Below are 12,478 nucleotides of genomic sequence, written 5' to 3'. Positions count from 1 at the left end.
AAAATTCGCTGACGCCACTTTTGATTTCACAGTGACGCCTGACCTGTATCGTCACAGTTTCGGTGCGCGGCAAGCCATCGTCAAGAAGCAAAAAATATCTGCACGGTGAACATGGGTTCGGGAAGCGGAGTTTCGTCGCGCTGCCGGTTCTCGTTCAACCCTTTTCGATCTAGTTGACCGCCAACGTGCCAGCAGGGCTCGGGCATTCAACAGGTATGTAGCACCTATAGAATCGATGTGTGTTCGCGGGCTGGCGCGGTGTTCACCTCGGCTCTGTTGCGTTGGTATCAGTGGATCCGCGCTTCCTTCGAAGAGACGCTTGCGCCGGTAAGGCAGAGCCGGAGCCAGCTCGCTCCATGGCCACCCGTTCATTAGTACGCCGCCGGCCGTCGAAGCTGGACCATCTTCCGTCGTGGTCCTACCGGTTGGTCGCCGGATTTTTGTTTACGCGCCACGGTTATTAGCATTATTTCGGCCGCACGCGCCCAGTGTGAACGACCTCGTTCCGCGACGAACGGTGCCTTTTTTCCACCCCGGTTTTGTCTCCGGCTCGGAGCAGCCGCGCCTCCGTTTTTCCTGTGAAAACACCGTCAGTGAGAATTTTCGTTCGAGTTTTGTGTCGACGATATTTCCGAATTTTTGTGCGGGATGTTCACCTCGAGTGCGGGCCGACCAAGTTTTTAGGGGATGCTCGCTGGCACTGGTGAGTAACTCCTTCGGAAATGGTACTTGCTCGAACTCTGGGGGACCTCTTGTTCGTGTAATCGGGGTTGATAGGGCTCGACGAGTGTTCCACGAGTGTTCTGTCTGTCGTTCTATCAGTGTTCGATACGAGGTCTTCTTTCGAGCAGATGACGCGCTTCGACGAGGTCTGCTGGGTTCGACGACTTTCACCCAGTGTAGAATCGCGGTCATTTTTCTTGGCGGTGGCAATCTTCGAGTCTTTTAATGTCAAGCGTTTTGTATTATTTATTTGATATTCATGTGACACTTAGTATTCATGTTTGGTATTGATATCTAAAAGTAATATTCAATATTCATACTTAAGATTACTATTTAATAGTAGCATTGTGTATATATACCTAATATCGATATTTAATAGGAATATTGAATATTAATATTCATATTGTATTAGTATAGTATATGTTTTTATTTGTATATGTTAATATGTAGTAATAAGGCCGCAATTTTAATATCTGCTCGTGACAATTTAACGTCTAATTGACCCTGTATCAATAACAGTGATACGTCCAGGTGATACTAGGTCAATTTGCCGTTCAGTTACTATCATTGTTGCGATACGGGGTCAATTTGACACACATCACTCCTAGTTAGCAGTTAATTTGACGTATGCCGCTACTTATACTTTGATTATCTTGCGGAGAAAGTTTCGGGCCGGATCGGACAGTTCGATGCGCTAGTTTTTTCTCGTGTAAAATGCGGATGAGAATAGCTGGCTAGTTATCTTATTTATCTACCGTTTGCGCCGACTCTGGATAAAAATATCGTTTCAAAAAGAGATCGGAATATCATTAAATGTGTCTGTCCGACGGTGCGAGCCAAGTTCACTCGCCCTTTCTGATAGAAATCGATTCATTCGAAGGCTTATTAAATATCCACCGATTCAAAGACGCCGAAACGATGACTATGCAGTCACGTGCGAACGAAGGGAAATTGGGTCACTCGAAAGTCCGCGGCAGTCGTTGAAAATCGTGGACCAGAGCATTTTGTGTAATCGTCTGCAGCCTGAACTTTGCTCGACCGAATAAATGATTTGGAACGCGGAAGATGCGGTGACATAGTTCGCGATGGAACGTTTATTTATAAATGTAGAAGAGTTTCCATGCGCAAGTGTCGTTTCGCATTTCTAGATCTCGCGTTCGAAATTGTTCTTGGTTGACTCTTATCTTTTCTAATTTATTGCCATCCTCGTCAAATTAACGAGGTCGTGAACAAATTGACGCTGTCGTGAGAAGTTGATATTGTCGTAAAAAAATTGGTACAGTACTCGATCAATTGACACGGTCGTAACAAAATTGACACAGTCGTGAATTGACGGTATTGTGAAAAATCGCTACGATAAAAAAGAATATAAAAATCAATAAAACAATTTGGTTCGCTAAATGTTCCATTGTGGACAACTGTAAGCATATTTGTACAATGTACTCTTTGATATTTTAACACGGATTCGAAGTTGCTCGTTAATTTAGAGATTCCGTGGCCGCCACAGACACGAGCGCAAAGTCTGCGCTGCAGATAGAGTTGAGAACAACGCCGAACAATAATCTCGCTCTCGAAACAATTCTGCGTTTCTATTAATTTTTCTCGTGCACGAAATTCGCAGTCCGCTGATTACCATTCTAATCTTTTCGGTTGCCATAAATCACGGCGAGACTCTCGGTTTACGTAACTGCATTACGGCGACACATAAAGATAACACAGCAGAACTGTCATCTATGCGAGAACGTCGCGTTAGTTGGTCCCGCGTTAACACTTTACCGACCGGTCATTCGGCTGTAAACATTTGTTTCATAAAATTGTTCGCAACGTCAGCATTTAACGATATTTATTCGATCTATGTTGTCTATCTTTAGTCGTTGCAAAAGGTATCTGATATTTAAAACATAGTATGACAATATGGGAACTTATAATAGTACAATCTGATACTTTTACCTCGATAATAGATAACAAGTAATAAAGTGTTAACCCTTTGCGATCGTATTAAATTTAATTATGATAAAGTTCAATTTTCGTCGAACGAACAGTGATACATAATGTTCAAGATTAACCCTTTGACGTACTATTTCTTCACGGCTACTACGATTAGAAATTGTTCTATTGTAATAATTTCTTAGAAGCGTGTGAATAGTAATATTTAATATTGATACTTAATATTAATACTTACTACTGATATTTAACAGTAATATTGAGTAGTATTATTGAATATTGATACTTAACAATAATATTTAAAATAGCATTGGTGGGTAAGGGTAAACATACTACCGCAAGGGGTTAATACCACAAATCCTGTTGTATCGCTGCCGAATAGATTGCTAAAGCTTGTATGCGATTTTTGGAAGGGATAGGTCGTGATAAAAATTTGCGAGACAGAACAATTTCGGGAAACCAGAGCTGGAAATATTTCAACTCGGTTTCGGCGCGGTTTCAACGCGGTTTCGACGCGGTTTCGACGCGAAAGTCGTAGAAACGATTAGGATCGCGCCGCGTAAATCAGCTTCGGGGTTCCGCGTGCAGGCGTTATTGCAATATTCCGTGGTCCGCGATATGTTTGAATATTCGAAGAAACAGCCTCGGGTTTCGGTATCGCGGAAGAGAAATCGTGCCGGCGACGACAACGACGACGACTACGACGACGAGCGCACGCCGTTCGTATACAAATTTAACGAAGCACGTTGAAGTTTGCCAAGCGACGTTTCGCAATCGCCGAAGACACCGATACGGCTCCGCACGTTTCTTGAACGCAAATCCACCGTGTCAGCCGAGTTCTCCTCTTTCCGTCGTCTACACGTTCCCTGTCCTCTCTCACTCCACTCGTCGTCGCCTCTTCCTTTTTTCCTCAAGTGCTCTCACGTGCACCCCCGGACACCCCCGAGCACCCATGAGCACCCACGGGCTCCCGCCGGCACCCCGCCGCCGTCGATCGTTTATTAACTCGTTCACCGTTTTCCTTTAGCTGTTCGTGCACTATTCCAGGCATCACGCGGAATACCGGTCATCGGTCCGCGAATTTCGATGGGGTTGATGATCCTTTTCTCGGTTGAACGTTTCCGATATCGAGCCGATAGCCGCGATTCGATACGATAGGTCGCGCGGCACACGCCATTATCCGATTAAAAAGCCAACCGGATTCTCCTCAATTTTTCGCGAAACTCGCAAGAAAACAATTTTTGACGAGAATCCGTTTCCGATGAGAATTTAGCCCGGCGAATGGACAAATCGTTTCGCGAATATTTAGTAGCTGCTCGTAGCTTTCGTTGAATTTTTTTAATTTTACAATTTGGAAAAGTTTGTACGATAATTACGGTTTTAATTTACGGTTTTAAATTATAATAAAATGCTGATGATTTTCTGATGGATGAGGTTTAAATTAATGCAATTTTATCTCAAAAAGAAGCATTGATTTCTTTCTAAATTTATTAAGGGTTGCAACACTATACAATTGTAAAAACCAATTTCATTTATACTATATGGAAGAATAAACTCTAGTAGCGCGTTTAAATAATAATAATTGAGTGACATTCAGTTTCAAAGTAACTTTGAATATCTATTTTTATTCTAGTATATTTTAGAAAACAGAATTGCATTTAGGATTTCTGAATGACTCTGTCATTTAATTGCGTAGGGTTAAATATGACCACGGCTTCATTGTTATATATTTGTTCAATGATTCGCAAAACGAACTCAGTGTTCTCAGTTACTCAGTGTTCGCTTATTTTGTCAGACTCTAAAACGGTTTACGAACGTATCGACGTAAACACCGACGCAGCGATTTAATAGCAATCGTGGGCGAAGCTATTTCGGAAACGTAATTCGATATTTTCGTAATTCGAGCGATTTTCTCGCTCGTATCTATGGGAGATCGTTAAACACATTTATTTTCGCGATAAAAGGACACGGATTGGCTCGCGAAACCGGTCGCTGGACCGCGGGATTTTATGCATTTGCGAGGAAACGAGCATTTACAGCGATAAAAAAGAGTAAATATATTCAGTGATGTTAATATATATTTTTTTTATCACAATTTAAAGACAATGTAACAAATTATCAAAGAAAGAATTCAATCTTTAAGTTACTCCAATTTATTTTGGAGCAAACAATGTTTGCACTCGCCATTAAGAAAGCAATAACTTTTTCAAAATTGAAGCGAATAATTTGGTTATTTTTGTCGAGATGTCGACCTGCTTTCATTAGACGATATTAAGAGCTATAACAGCTAATCATTTTAATAAATCGAAAATAATGCATCAGTGCTGTGAATTTTATATTTATTTATCAGCGCTTTAAATCGGCTGGATTATCAGCAGATGCGACAATGTTTCTAAAATCTAGCGACCTATTAAATTTTCTCGTAAATGCATAAAATCCGCAGTGCATCCAGCGATCAAGGTTTTTATGCAGCGAAGTCCGTCAGCTCGTTTTGCGATCGTTGACAGAACAACGCGTTCACAGGCGATCGGTAAACAGGTTTATTTATTGTCCACCGTGCTCCTCTAAAAGTGCTCGCGCCTGGAAATCAGGAACTCGGCTGACCAGGCGAAGCGCTAAATTCCCGCCCAGCTTCCGCATGTTTCGTTGTTTTTGCAATCGCCGATACGAGAACGTTATTATAGAAAACCGTCGAACAAATTGATTCGCTGACGCACACGCGGCAATAAAAGTCGCTTCGAATTTCAAATATATTTTCGTAATTTTGATAGAGGATCGATATTGATTTGTCTCGGCCGTTCCGCAGTTTCGTTGTTAAAAATTATTTGCCGGGCCAATTTGGCGACCATGGAAACTTGCGAAATTTCGTTATGGGGAAATTCGGTATGATTTTTGGAACGTTGCTTTTGTATTGCGCGGGATACGAATTGAATTTGCATGAGGATAACAAAATTCGTGTCGCGGATATAATACAAGCTCCGAAAAATTCGGATACGCGAATTATAGTAACAGAATGGAAATAATTTTCGAAAATTCAACATTCGATGGATTGATAGCGATAATATATTAATATTATTTAGTACTATAGTAATATTACATTGCATTAGTATTGCGTAATATTACATTACGCAAATGTTATATTAATACACTGATGTTACATAAACACTATATTAATATTACATTGTATTAATGATAATTAGACTAAATTGAGATTGCGAGTTGTTTTAAAGACCACGCGAACTTACATAATATAACGAGAGTCGTTAAACAATTCTATGATCGGTCATTGTAAAATGGAAAACGCTTTCTCCAGTTTTAGAAATCCTCGCATGCCGTAAATGCATAAAGATCACTATAATTACTTTCATTTCTCGGTTGTTAGAAATGTAAACATTCGATACGCGCGTTCGAAGCCTGCAGTTTATTACAAAGATTGCGAACATCTTACCGCATTATCACATTTGACAAAAAATCTAATTTATCATTTAATTGGTTGCAAAAGTCGATAGTGCGTTAAGGCTGCTTGTTAAAATAATATCTGCAGTTCTCTTGATATGTAGTTCCTCGAAGATCGAAGATTAACAGTGATAAATTCGAAAAGAAATCACTCGAACGTTACAATAATCCAGAAGGTTATTTAGACATAACAGTTATCGGAGATCTCGGAATTCAATCACTGATAAACAGGAATTATTATATGCAATTTAGAACAGTTGCAAAATTTTAATGATTGAAGAATGTCAACTTTCTTCTTACTTATTAAAATTATTGCAAAGAGTTTAGGAATTCTTAGATATCTTTTGTTTCTTTAGCAAGAGACGTACATATAAAATTATTAATTCGCATAAAGATTATTATATAAAGAACATTCGATGATAGATTGGAATAATATGATAATATATTATTGCATAGAGAGATTATTTTATAAACCTCAATAAATTCATTAAATATCTATCAACAGCCTTCCGGTAAACAAAGTATCGAATTAAAAAATAGATTAATCGAGAGACACCCCCGCGTTCATTGTTTCAATGAAGATAAACAAAATAATTGTGGTGCTGTTCGCGTCTGTTTCGACAAAGACCGAACTTTGAAATGAAATCGTGGAAGGAACTTGCAGCGGAGTAAAATTTGTTCACCGGCGTTCGTTAATTGTCCCATATCCGGGAGAATCGCGATGATTTAATCCGACTCGGGGGTCGCAGGATTAAAAAAATGATTACGGTGATCAGCGGAGGCGACTACGCGAGTAAATCCTTTAAATCCGTGGACGATTAGCCAGAAACCGGAGAGGGAATTATTACGAAATCGCTTTGATAGTTGCCTCAGAAATGTTTACGCTTTCATTGGACTTTGTTTCGTGGATCGCGAACGCGCCGATGCGATTATTGCAACAAAACAAGGCTTCGATAAAACTATTTTATTAAGAACGCGCAACAATCGTACAACAACATATATAATAGACGTGTGTCGTCTATTATAATGCTTTTTAATCTTATCGTCAGTTATCATTGCTGTTTATCTCAAGCTTTTATTGCTGTTTAATTCATATTTATTCGTAAAGATTATTTTTAGTGCTTAAATATTATAAATATTTAAATATTATAAAAATGAATGGGCGAATCTTAAAATAGTAGAAAAATCAAAAGAATTGAGAAATGTTACTGTAGCATCTTTAATTTACGTTGAAGGAGTTTGTTAATGAATTTTCAAATGTTTGTCGCGGACAATTGTATCTCTCAGTACTTCTACTAACCGCGATGTACAAAAAGAAAGAATTTTTCGGAGCTTTCACAGTGATGGTCAGGCAGTGTAACGCGCGCGTAAATGGGCTGTTGGTAAGCATCGCGAGGTGCGCGGGCACATTAGCGGAAGATAATCTTTAATTTACGCCGGGACGCCTCCGGAACCGATTCCCGTTAATTATCATAAAGCTGAAAAGGCTGGGAAAGATCCGACGGCGCGGCGGAGGCTCGGATAGCGGGCGAAAACGGGGCGAGGAAAAGAAAAGAAAGTAATTTAGAAGTTCCGTGATTAATGAAGTAATTCGTTCCGAGTAAGAAGTTGTATTTCATTTCGTCCGACTTCCGTTCTTCGGCCTGAATTAATCTCCGCGGAATTATGCGATGCTTGGGACGAACAGGGGCTGCCACCGTTCCTCGTAAAACGCGCGAATCTGCTCGACAAGTGGCTCGAACACGCTCGCGCCGTGGATTTATTATTACTATTACTATTCTTATTATTATTATAATTTCGCGATGTAAGCGTGGTCGCGTTAATTGCGTGGTCATTAGTGACCACGTGGTTCGCAATTAACTATACAAAAAGACTTGCATATTCTACATTAGGAATAATATTTATATCGACTCGTCTAACTACAGACTGTTCAAAAATGATCAAGAATTACTCAGGTCATTTCATGTCATTTTTTTATTTATAAAAATGTTCTTCGAGGCCTTGTTAAAGAGTTATTGAAAAAAGCGGGCGGTGGCCGAGCCAATCAGCATGATTGGGCTTAGTTAGTGCCAGCTAAGCTCATCTCTCATTGGTCATCGTTTTTTTTTATAATTCGTGAACAAAGCCACGGCTTGCATTTTCGCTAAGCAAAAAGTTATTCGCATTTTGATTTTTATTAATTTTTGGAACACGCTATGTAAGAAATCGTGTAGATTTATGGATTCGAACGACGTGCGTTTTCTTCGATGGAAAATAATCGATTTTTCTATCGATGCGCCGCGCGCGAATTCATTATCTTGACGATGGATAGGACGAGGCGGTAATTAAAAGCAAACAATCTATCGCGATACTCCATTTTTCGAACATTATTATTTCCGTAGTGGTTATTCAAACGCCGGTTGGAGCACACGAGCTGATTACGGACAAGTGAGGGGAAACAAAAAGGGTGAAATTACGGCGGTGGGGGACTGCGATGTGCAAGAAAAAAAAGTGTTTGTGCATCTGTTAATAAGAACGTGACCACCGGGTTAACTCGAGGACAATAAACGGCGAACAAAAGTGTGAGTAGCCCGACATTAATTATTATTCAACTGCGGATTTTATGGGAAATGAAAACTGTGTACGTATTAATTACAAAATGCAGACGTTACGCAGACTTGAATTTATTTTCTCAGTCAATTATAATACAACGGTGTATCTTTCATAAAAAGAATGAAATCTGCGGTCTAGCAATTATTGTTATTAAATATCTATCTGGTAAATATCTTCGAGGGGTTGTTTTCTCTTCAAACACCATTCTAAAATTCTAATTCTTGTGAAAATTTTATAAATTCTATATAGATATATATAAATTGAATAGAAATATAAAATCGGATAGAAATGTAAAATCGCATAAAATTTCAAAATCGGATAAAGTAGAACTTTTATAATATGTATTATAACTCGAACCACATTTCCGTAAATTTACACATTTTTGGGGGAATTTTCGAGCCGTTGATGTTCGTTTGTCAGTCATGGTTTCTTGTTGACCACTCGCTCCCTATCCCGGAAATCTGTTTCCCTCTTGAACCTCGAGTTTTTTCCGGGACATCCTCGCTCTTGCTCTCTCTCTCTCTCTCTCTCTTTTTCTCTCTTGCTCCGGTCTCCACCCGCAATCCCCGAAACCGGTTTTTCTAGGTCCCAGGTCCGTACACGTTTTTCCTTCGAGTCCGCCCTCGCAGGCATCCCTTTGTCTCCCGCGGAGATTGAGATTGAATAATTGAACGGGACCACGCGGAGAGGCGAGAGAGGGGGGCGGGGGGGATGTACGCGAGTCCATTTTTCCAGGGTCTCCCGCGGAATTAGCGGCGCGGTGGCTCAAGCCGAGAGAACTCCGCTCGAGCGCAATCTTAATTACGTCGGATTTATTATTGAAACGTGTGTCTTCGCCCGTTTACCCCGTGCCGTCCCAGCAGGCACCGATTGCTCGCTACAGAGAGTCCCCCGGCGAATTACCCTTCGTGATCGCGGCACATTTTCATGCCGGACTGATTGCGAGCCGCCGTCATCTGCATGCGAAAGAAACAGCATCCACTTGCTAGGAGCCGGAATTTTCTTTCTTCGTCCCCCGTTTGCACTCGGAACATCCCATCGTGGAATATTCCTTTAAAATGACCGGTCCCCCGAAGTTCTTCTTGAGCAGTTATTTAAATTGGTACGTCTCTGTTGCAAATTTCTCAGTAGGTAATTGTTCTCTGTTGAATATAGCAACAGTGACAGGAATTCTTTAGGTATGCGCGTTCTTATTATACACACCTTTACGCTGCGGCTTAATTGAATACACCAAAATTTGGAGAATTTTAGAGTTATTGCTATATACGTATAAAATATGTATATCCAATGTATTATTCAACTATTGTATAGTCGATTTCGTATTTTAGAAACTCGGTTCATTATAACATAGTTACGACAGATTTTCAAAAGAATTATATACTCGGTACATTGTAATATAATAACGATACATTTTAAAAGGAATATCGACGAGCATGTGACGCCGGCCGCGGAAGAGATAATAATAATCAGAAAAGTACGACCGAGTAAAAATCGTGCGAATTCGAGAACGGACGTATTTCGCATAATTCGGCGGGAAACGGTAAGCGCATCGATATCAGTCGGGAGGGTTGGTAGCAGCGGGAAACAACGAACGGGCATAAACACAATTCGGGACGAGGCCATCCGAGCCGGGAGTGTCCATTATCACCGATGAAAATAATATTCCGGTAAATACGAGGTCGCGGCCGGTGTCGAACGAACGGTTTATCCTTTTAGCGGTTGGGTCGCGTGAAAATCGACGCGGACACGTCGGCCGAGATAGCAGTTTTTAATCCGCGGATAAACCAAAGGATCCGAGGACAATCGACGCGCGCGAGGGGGTCGGAACTCCGGTATCACGGCGCACACGGGAAATTACGGGGGTGATATCCGGAATTTAACGGGGCAGTAAGTTGAAGCCGAACGAGTGGTTAACGAGCGGGCCACGCGACGCTATCAGTCGAAATCGTCACGGCATGCGACGGTGTTTCGAGGCGGGCAGGTTTGTCGCTCGCTTGACAGAAATGCCGTGCGAACGATGTCTGAACCAGGTATTAACAATGTCCCGTAATTAGAGTCGTCTCCTTGCATTTCCCCGCGCTCATAAATTTAAGGCGCGGAGTTTTCGTTTCAATTGTACGCGTGACGCGCTACCGGTAATTAGCTATCGGGATTGTTTCATTTTGAATTCCGCGAATTGTTCGATTAAAGGATACAGCATCGTTGCACTAAGAATTAACAATCGTTCGCAGAATTGTTCGAGTAGAGAATAAAGAGTTGTTCGAATCAAGAATTAATCGATTAAAAAATACAGAGTTATCCGAACAATATTTGTCTTGTATAAATATCGATTCGAAACAGTTCGAGCAACGTCCAATTCAGTAACAATCGAACTAAAGAACTAAAAGAACAATAAATAAAGGGAAAGAGCCGAATCCAGCCAAAAACAAGAATTATCGGTACAATTGCGTGGCCGTGTATGTAATTTCGATCTTGCCGTTCGATGTCAAAAAGTAGAAGCCGAAAACACTGCCAAATGGTTCTACCGTGGCCAATCTCGCAAATGAAAATCGAATGGTGGGATTCGGTATCGCGAAACTTGGTTTGTAGGTCGGTGAAGATTGTTCCGGCATTATTCGAGCTATCATTGCGATCGCGGGAAGAACGAATGGTGACAGTGGGGGGACCGGACTATGAAATTGTGTACGTAGTTCCGCGAGGTTCAGGCGAACTTTCGCCAGCGTGGGGAGCGTGTGGGATTTAGGTTTAGCCGTGTGGCATCCCCTTGCGCCTTGCATATAGGCGTCGGTGTTCGCGGAACTTCGGCGGCGTTGCTATTTATGCATCGGAAGTTCTAGTGTAGTATCTCCGCGTGTCTCTCGCTCGCGATTCGTTACGGGGCGCGTTCAACTTGGCCCGTCGATAATTCAAAAAGTTGATAACCGATAGTCACGCGAGAGCCTGTCACGAAATGTCGCGGCACCGACAGTTTTTACGATCGGCGGCGGATCGAAGGACCCGAAGGCCGCGAGGAGCAGGAAGCGTCCAGATTATGCTTGTCCCAGCGAAATCGCACAACTTATCAGCCGGTCACGCGACAGCCGGCCTTCTTGCTTCGTTTACGAGAATGGAACACGGCGATTTAAATTATTATCGACGGGATAGTTTAGCGTGGAGTGCGTGTTTAGCTTTTTTAAGAGTTTTTTGTAGCTTTGTTAAGAGCTTTCTCTCAAGGAAATTATTGTACCTTTTGCGGTCGGATTGGCAAGGTTTAGTTGCGCGGAATTTGTTAATTGGCAACTTTGAGCCAATATTTTTCGTGCCTTGAAATTTTTTAAATCTTCGCGGCGGAATTTTTAACATACGAGAATATATGTAAAAGAGCCAAAAATCTGTGGACCCCTAAAGTAAACAACTGAAATTGCAACTTGAAAGTAAAACGAACGAATAAAAAGCTATGAACAATTGTTAGGGCCCCAATGTTCACAACAGAGAGCACCGCGAATTCTCGAGCGCTATAGTCGGAAAAAACAGCAAACTGGTTAATTGGAACGCGGCAGCACTGCGGCGGAAAAAAGCAAGGTTGTTCAGCGGCCGCTGTGAAGTCGATATCATTGTACATCGGCATAACAGCTGGTCGGTCTGTCCGCGTATAGACGTAGTTTTCCAACGAGGTGTTTTCATCGGGGATAAACAGAATCCGCGGCCGTTCATTATCGCTTTATCTAAAGCTCGCGCGGCGCCGCGCGCCCCGGTTCGAGTGCACTTCGCGTCGCCGCACGCC

At 41.6% G+C, this 12,478-nt stretch overlaps 1 protein-coding gene across 4 annotated transcripts in view; it reads left to right on the top strand.

Moving 5' to 3' along the window:
• LOC144471027 (venom dipeptidyl peptidase 4) overlaps positions 1-12,478 on the top strand; it is a 370,685-nt gene that overhangs the window by 5,486 nt on the left and 352,721 nt on the right. Inside the window, exons 2-3 of one of the 4 annotated variants that reach the window (XM_078182678.1) lie at positions 33-213; positions 8,505-8,684. The gene's annotated coding sequence lies outside the window, so the exon portion shown is untranslated. Of the gene's footprint in view, positions 1-32; positions 214-498; positions 704-8,504; positions 8,685-12,478 lie in introns of those variants that run through there. The other 3 variants (XM_078182679.1, XM_078182677.1, XM_078182680.1) reach the window with 3 other exon arrangements.

Source organism: Augochlora pura, chromosome 6, assembly GCF_028453695.1.
Source record: "Augochlora pura isolate Apur16 chromosome 6, APUR_v2.2.1, whole genome shotgun sequence".
NCBI classification, from domain to species: domain Eukaryota; kingdom Metazoa; phylum Arthropoda; class Insecta; order Hymenoptera; family Halictidae; genus Augochlora; species Augochlora pura.
This window is presented reverse-complemented; position numbering and strand designations above follow the sequence as displayed.